Source organism: Rissa tridactyla, chromosome 13 (genome assembly GCF_028500815.1).
Source record: "Rissa tridactyla isolate bRisTri1 chromosome 13, bRisTri1.patW.cur.20221130, whole genome shotgun sequence".
NCBI lineage: Eukaryota > Metazoa > Chordata > Aves > Charadriiformes > Laridae > Rissa > Rissa tridactyla.
Window position 1 is genome coordinate 14,498,243 of NC_071478.1, and position 8,895 is coordinate 14,507,137.

An 8,895-nucleotide genomic window follows, 5' to 3' on the forward strand; every position below is an offset into this window, starting at 1 on the left:
ACAGTACCAAACCAGGAAAGTTCCCCTTTTGTCTTCTGGCAATAGTGTTACTTAAAGCAGAAATTGTTGCACTTACAGATATCATATACAAGCACAAGTGACACTTGCTCATGCCTAATTATCCTAGATGGTATGTGGCGGAACGTGTTTCCCAGCTCAGGGTATTTAAGTTTTATTCCCTGTTTCCTTTTACTTCTTTTTAAAATTTCATCAATGAACATGAACATTGGTGTTTCCTACTTTAATGAAATAACCGTCTTTCCGTAGTAGCAAGACAGAGGAACTTCTTCATTAATTCTGCCAATATAGTAACTTGCAAGCTGCAATTCCAAAACTCAGCCGCAGAAAGGAGTTTCCAGGCTCCTGGAGATCACGCTTAGCCTTCACCCTCCAGAGCTGATAGGTGCTCCGGGAAGGAGCCAGCTACCTACCCTTACAAAATCAGTGCAAATAGGGACAGGCAAGCTTATTTTATCCTAGAACAACTCACCCAGAGCTTACAGTAATGATCAAACCTGTTCTTCCAGGAGGATGGCTCAGCAGTTCCGTAGACTTTGTTTTCACCAGCAGGTGTTGCTTATGCTTCAAACTAAACATGGAGGAAGAAACAAAGATGTCAGGAGGCTAAAGAAAAGCTAGAACGTCAAGCAGCTGCTTGGGTTTATTTGTCTTAAAATACAACCACTTTGCTGTACTTTCAAGTACCTCCGATTTGGGAAAGGACTATTTACTCAAGGAGTACAACTGCCTTGAGCACTAGATTCAGGCAGGGCTCTCCCAGCTCTGGGTATGGAGAGTTTGGCCCTTCATATGCTGGGAGCAGAACTGGAACTCAGCCAAGTTTTGTCAGCGTCAAAAAGCGGCAGGGTTTGACATTTTATGTCAAAGACAACTCATTTCTAGGTAAAACTTATTTTTCCACATATTTGAGTTAGATGCTATGGTTATTCACTAGCACAAATTCCAGCTTTTGCAGTATAAGTAATCATTGTCTCGCGTCAAATTTAATCAAGTGTCATTTTTACTGTTTTCTAAATTGTCCTCTCCAGTCGCCTACAATACCCAGTAATGGAAACAACAGGGTGAGGGAGAATGATATCAGACCCAAATTATGAATGTAGTACAAGCAAATGGTCTTCAACTATTCTACATATCAAAAAGCAACAAAGAAAATAATTTTGTTTCCCCCCCACTCTTGAGTTGCTCTTAAATGAATTCTTCTCAAGCTAGTAATTTCATTGACGATTACTAAAACTTGAAGAATTTTAGAATTTCTTTGTCCATGGTTTATGTAGTTTGTTATTCAATGTTCTTGTAACATAGTGCAGATGAGCAGCCTATTTTCAGGTATGTTTCCAGTGGTCTCATTGTCCACATTTTATGAAGTTGCATTAATTTCTTAAGTGATCTTTAATTCATCCAGTAATTACATGTTTTTGTTCAAGTGTTTCTCAATAAGAACTTGTAATGATTTTGGTTTAATATCAAAAGCCTTTACTTCCACAAATTGAAGACATAAGAAGAAAAAAAAATTCAAAACAACCAAACTAGTTCACTGTCATCAAGAAATTAACAGCATCTAATTTTAACATCAAAAAATAATAAAAAAAATTCACACATTAAATCCATACTATATAGTTATTTTAGAACAAACAAACAAACAAAAAAACAACAAAAAACCCCCACCCCAAACCACTGATAATCTACAGATTGCCTGTAAACTAACATTGCCCTGACCCCCATGCAGGACCCTGCCCTTGGCCTGGTTGAACTCCATGAGGTTCACACAGTCCCACTTCTCCAGCCTGTCCAGGTCCCTCTGGATGGCATCCCGTCCCTCAGGCGTGTCACCGTGCCACACAGCTTGGTGTCATTGGCAAACTTGCTGAGGGTGCCCTCCATCCCCCTGTCCATGTCACCGACAAAGATATTAAACAGTACTGGTCCCAGTACTGACCCCTGAGGAACGCCACTCATCACTGCTCGTCACTTGGAAATTGAGCTGTTGACCACAACTCTTTGAGTGCGGCCATCCAGCCAATTCCTTATCCACCAAGTGGTCCATCCATCAAATCCATGTCTCTCCAATTTAGAGAACAGGATGCCGTGCTGTGTCAAATGCTTTGCACAATTCCAGGTAGATGATGTCAGTTGCTCTTCCCTTATCCACCAACACTGTAATCCTGTCATAGAAGGCCACCAACTTTGTCAGTTCCCTGGGTCTTCCTTTTTTATCCTTTTTAAAAAGGGGGGTCATGTTTCCCCTTTTCCAGTCAGAGGGAACTTCACCGGACTGCCATGACTTCTCAAATACGATGGCTAGTGGCTTAGAAGCTTCATCCACAAGTTCCCTCAGTACCCGCAGATGCATCTCATCAGGTCCCATGGACTTGTGCACCTTCAGGTTCCTCAGATGGTCTCGAACCTGGTCTTCTCCTACAGTGGGCAGTTCTTCATTTTCCTAGTCCCTGTCTTTTTCTTCTGCAACTTGGGTGGTGTTGCTAGAGTCCTTGCTGGTGAAGGCTGAGGCAAAAAAGTCACTGAGTACCTCAGCCTTCTCCATATCCCAGGTATCCAGGTCTCCCATTTCCTTCCGGTGGGGGCCCACATTTTCCCTAGTCTTTTTTATCACTGACATACCTGTAGAGGTTTTTCTTGTTGCCCTTGACGTCCCTGGCCAGATTTAATTCTATCTGGGCTTTAACTTGCCTAACCTGACCCCTAGCTGCTCGGACAGTTTCTCTGTATTCCTCCCAGGCTACCTGTCCTGGCTTCCACCCTCTGTAGGCTTCCTTTTGAGTTTCTCCAGGAACTCCTTGTTCATCCATGTAGGCCTCCTGGCGTTTTTGTCTGACTTCCTCTTTGTCATTATGCATCTCTCCTGAGCTTGGAGGAGGTGATTCCTGAATATCAGCCAGTTTTCTTGGGCCCCTCTTCCCTCCAGGGCTTTATCCCACCGTACTCTACCAAGCAGATCCCTGAAGAGGCCGAAGTCTGCTCTCCTGAAGTGCAGCGTAGTGAGCTTGCTGTGCAGCCTCCTTGCTGCCCTAAGGATCTTGAACTCCACCAGTTCATAGTCGTTGCAGCCAAGGCTGCCCTTGAGCTCCACATTCCCCACCAGCCCCTCCTTGTCGGTGAGAATAAGCTCCAGCATGGCACCTCTCCTCCTTGGTTCCCCTGTCACTTGGAGAAGGAAGTTATCATCGACGCACTGCAGGAACCTCCTGGATTGCTTATGCCCTGTTGTGTTGTCCCTCCAACAGATACCAGGGTGGTGCAAGTCCCCTGTGAGGATCAGGGCTTGAGAACGTGAGGCTGCTCCTATCTGTCTATAGAGGGCCTCCTCCGCTTGCTCTTCCTGGTCAGGTGGCCTGTAGCAGACCCCCACTCTAATGTCACCTGCCCCTGCCTTCCCTTTAACCCTGACCCATTGTTCGTAAAGAAGTTTAAGGGCCATACTTTAAGTCCTGCTAGTGATTAGACTGTGGTCTTTGCATTAGCCGTCCTTGCTCACCATCATTATCAATACATACTGCAAGACAGATCTGCGTAGTCTGTTTATAACCATCCCTAACTATAGAAAATAGCTATGGAAACTAAGTATATTTTCAATCAAAATTAATAACATGGACTACTTTATAGTGCACAAAAGCAAGTCAAACACATCCCATATGACTCCAACCCTTCCCAGCTGATGCCATCTGAGATTTTTATAGTGCTCCCATTCACCAGTATCTAAGCGTTGTCCTTTGACGACCAACGGCAGCACGGACAGTCTGCTGGGACTCCACGGAGTTTCTATTTCTTTTCCTTTCCCAGGATGAAGAAAAGACCAAACGTAGGCTACTGCCAGATGTGATGCTAGACCTCCCAGTAGTTATACTGCAGGGACTCTACCAATGCTTTTCACAAATAAATAGCTTCAGTCCACTAAATGTGTCGATGTCGCTGGGACTACTTACATGAACAAGCTTCTCACAAGGCACAACTGCTTCAGGGTCAGGATTTAGAAAAGCACACGCATGGCAGAGGTCAGTGTTACAACGTACCTCTTGAGAGTTATACGCATGAAAATTCCCTGAAAATTATTTTATTTGCTCGTATGAACACTATACTAACAGTTCCTGTTAAGGAGCGGTTTGAGGAAAGATAAATGACCTGGAAAGCCAATTTTGGGAAGTTTTTCACACCTACAAGATAATGTTGAAAGAAATCTGCAAACTGCTGTAGAGGACTTCAATTAACTGAAGGTCACATCATTAGGAAAGTGAAAAGAGAAAAAGTTCAAGTTAATAGGTGAGTCATAACAACAAGAATGAGACATTTAAGCTTACTCTGGTGAAGCAGACGTAAAGCTGTACAAGGAGTTAAAAGAAAGCGCTCCTGTATTTTTATCAAAAACCAGACAAATTATCTTAGTAGCTCCTTGTTCTCTGGATTGTAAAAGATAGAAGAGAGGCAGGAAAGGAAGCCGTGGCAGGCAAGAAGAGTCTAGACAAGGTCTTTTACTGTCTAGAGACAGAAAAGGTCATCTCTTACTGCTATGGATGAAGTAGCAGCAGGAGCCGAGTGCGAGCGGTGAAGAGTGGTATGAACAGAGGAATGAACGGTGAAAGGCAGGCAGGCGTCAAAGGTGCCTGACTAGTTATAAAGAACAATACTAGTAGCGTGGTGCCTTTACTAGTGATGGAAGTGTGAGGGAGTCAGGAAAAAAGGATGGCTAAATTTGGCCGCGTGAAGTTTAAATTGCCAGGACCAGTTCAGGAAAAGACAAGGAAGGTCTCTGGAAACGTGGCTTTGGTTGGAAGGATAGAAACAGTTCAGGAGCAGAGAAGGAGATTGATTTCTTTCCCACATCATGGTGATATTTAGATGACATTTCAGGTATAACTGGTGGGGATGAAGCAAATAGCAAAATGCAAACCGTTACTTTCAAGAAAATGTAATGCTAAAAATAAAAGCAGTTGAAAATAGTAATAGATAAGATTAAAAAATAAAGCTTTAGGCAGTCCCATATATGATGTCCCATTTGACAGTCAAAACACTATTGCTGCGGTAGCAAGTTTTCACTTGTGTTTTTTTTGAAGAACGAGAATGCTCTGCGTGTCACAGAGGCCTTTGAGAACTTAAGGTGTGAGCGGTGTAAGTAGCAGCACAGAGCAAACTGGCCAGCGAGATCTCACAAAGGCAACCACCAAAGGCAGACAAAGGAAGGTGTTTATTTCTAGTTGGAGGTGAGAACAGTTTTGTGCATCAGCATGCCCTCTTGGTTTCTGTGAGACGTGACTGTAAATCCTCATTTAAATATTCTGTAGAACCAAAGCAAACGACCTATTTGGAAAACCAGAAAGAAGCAAATGACAACTGAAACTATTCAGGAATAAAAAGGGAGCGTGATTTAGGCTGAGCAAAACGGCAAGTACTTTTTAATTGTAAATTATTTTTGCACTCAAAAGAGGAAAGAATTGTGATGTTGGCTAGATACCTTGCATTACGAATAAACATACCCGAGTTTCTAAAGGATTTAATAATCTAACATGAAGCGCCTACTAGCCCTCTAGGCAGAGGATGGGCCTGTTGGGTCATGGTTTCATACCATCAAAGAGATAGATTTCATCTTTCAGATGTTGTTGCGCTCGCTTGGTAAGAATTCAGCTTATTAAAAGGTGTTAAATAAGATAGAGGATAAAAATACTACAAGAGAAAAAAAAATGAAAAGATTTAAGGCTAAAAGGCAAAGTAAATATGGAAATAACATTTGGCAAACACATTCTGAGAACAAAACTCCAAGTTGAGTTATTGGAACAGATTACAGGGTAACTCCGGATGGGTGATGGAGCTCGATGTGCGATGACCTTGGAAGCAGCCAGTCAGGCAACACCCCACGCTGCACATGTGGAATGTGCAGCTTTTGGCTTGGCAGCTCAAATATTAAAATTGGCCCATAAATCTGAGTACAGTTTTCAGTGCTTAAGAATCTTATTTTATCTGGATTAAAGTCCTCTTCCCCTTTGGCATCAGAAGGTGTTTATGGCTGCGAAAACAAGAATTGCAAAAATATTGCCCTGAAATATATATGGACTGCTCCTGCCAAGCTTACACAGTTTACTTTGCAGCTTAAAATTAAAACAGAAAAAAATTCGGCCAGGGACAGTATGACCTTTCTAGACACAGTGTAGTAAAAAGTATGGGTAAATGGCAAATTAGGTATATCACTCTCACAAATTTTTTTCATTCTAAAAATCTTTTTGCTTTACTGTGGTGGGAAAAGATAAGATAAAGTTTTTGTTGTAAGCCCTAAGAAATCTTTGCTTTTTTTTAAAGTCATGCTCAAGTTCTGTTACTAAAAAGATGAATAAAAAACTATGGCTTATGGTCTGTGATCGCTGACCACATTAGAGCCTGGAGTAATGTACTTCTCTCTCTATTTGTCTCCTGTTATCTCCCGACTCTCCCCCATTCAAATATTCTTTTTTTCTTTTCCAGAGTTATTGTTCCTCTTGTTGCAAATTGTGTCATTTCCAAGCTGTATTTTTATACCACAATACTTCAGAAAAATAAAGCACCAGAAGAAACTAAAAAACAACCCGACAAAAACCCCAACAGACTTTAATTTAAAATGTTGTGTTACCATTATGATCTAGAAAGAGGAGCCGGTAACTCAGTTACAGGTTATTCTGCTTTTATACTGATGACATGGAATTATACTGGGGGCCCGATCCTGCAGTTAAAAGTGAATAAAAGCTCTGTGAGAGTTGATTTTAACACATTCTTGTAATTGATTGGCTTTTTTGATCGTACTCAGGTGTAAACACTTTCACACACTCATGGATGAAAAAAAGAAACAGGTTCCTTTAGAAGACAGAATAACAGAGCATCCACGCTATCAAAGCCTTGGCTAGAGCACTCCTTTACGGATACATGGAAATAGTTACCACAATCTGAAAAAGGATGATAAACACTTTCCAGACAACAGCTCTAGGACTTCAGGCCTTTAGTAACCAGTGTGCAGAGTCTTTATAAGTAAGAAATAATCTTTACTATTTCATTGCACATACACCCATAATTCACGTTCAAGTCCCTATAGGCACTATTAAATTTCAATTGTCAGTTCTTCCTCTCCTCTTTCCTCTAGATTCATTTTTCTTATCACCAACAGCATATCTTATTGCAGGACCCCCACATTTTGTACTTCTCGATTTTGGAGGCTAGAAAGTTATGTTGCAAACTGATACGAGAACAAAACATGAAGCATGTTTTGGAACTGAAGAGGGTGTGCAGCTGTTCCTGCTGCATCCTGCACAAAACAAGCAGTCACCGACCACTTAGGAGACAAACAGAAACCGGTCTGAAGTAGGTGCCATTGGCACGGACTTTACCACGTAAAGAGAAATTAAGGTTCAGACTCATATCCCTGAAAATAACTCATCTAAAAATACTCAGTGACAGGTGTACTGACAAAAATGCACTATGTCCACGCATTTCATTCTGGGCAGGCACGCACATTTCAATATTTGTAATATTTTCTATTTTATTCATAGTTTATGCCTGTTCTCTCTTCTGTCTGTCTTTCCCCCCATCCCATTCCAAACTGGGATTCTGAACAACTAGTGAGGACCCACTGGAGGCTGATCGGTAATAATGAGATCGAATAAGAAATGTTCCGGTTTACATTCTGTTACCACTCTGACCTCATTAAGGCCCTTTTGTTCTGGAACCTCCGTATCAGGACTTCCCTTTGGCCACAAAGCTGTCAACTTCACTTACTGCTCAGTTAGAGGAAATGTAATTCAAAGCAAATAGTAAGCTATAGCTAAATTCTGCCTTTAAAACATACATAAACTGAATTTTTATAGAAAACAAAGCACACAAAAGGTGAAGCTTGCTCTGTGAAAGATCCAACCATTAAAATAATTTACTGGATATCTTTGATGTTCATTTTCTTCAGTTGTAAGCATTCAGTGATCCATCAACTGCAGATAAATGTTGTGCTGAAAGCTTTTGCTGAAATTATGAGAGGGAATAAAAGAATTAGAGACATAAGACTTCCATTGATGCCCTGTGTTGACATCCCTGTTTGCAAGCCCTATTAAATGAAACAACTCATTTCTCTGAGATTTTAAGGTTTCACAAGCCTCAATTTAAAAAGGCATTATGGACCAAATCCTATTTATTTTACTACCACTCCTACTACAAATAAATTAAAATATTAGCCTTATAAGAAATTATACTTACAGATAATAAAATACTTCAGCTGCTTTTAATTTAATCAACTGCTTTCTTGATTACTCAAGAAACTAGCCATGGCCCGAAATGTTTGTTCAAAGGAAACCTATCTTTCAGACTGCTGGGCAAGCTTAGAGATATCTGTTCATCCTTCTGTTTTTCTGCAGCCCAGGGAATATTGCTTCTTTGGATTGTTCTGACGCTCATTGCAGGAACAAACTGAAATGGCTGTCTTTGCTTGACAAATAATGGAATGAATTACACGGTGATATTTATTGGTTTTCTATGTGGAGACCGAGGTCTCTTGGCCTCATGTAAGACACGCAACACAACTAATACCTACATATTCACTCAGCTGAGAATTTTTGCTGAAAATCTTTTCACTGAGATTTTATGCAGAAGAGCAGTTAGAAATCTGAATGGGTTTGCAAAGCCAGATGTTAAGAGTGGCAATGACCTGGTCGCAATAGGAACGCGCATTCTGGCCAGAACAAGTCCTTGCCTTCTCGTGGTTTACCTTCCACTGCCCGCTTTGACCACAAGGCAGCAGTTCGTATTAGCCACTGCATTTTCTGAAGCCGCCGCCGATCCTGTTTTAGTCTAATCAGGGATGACCTTCAGCTTTCTGGCACATGGACCTAACTTGGGCAAAGATCAACTCTGCTCGTT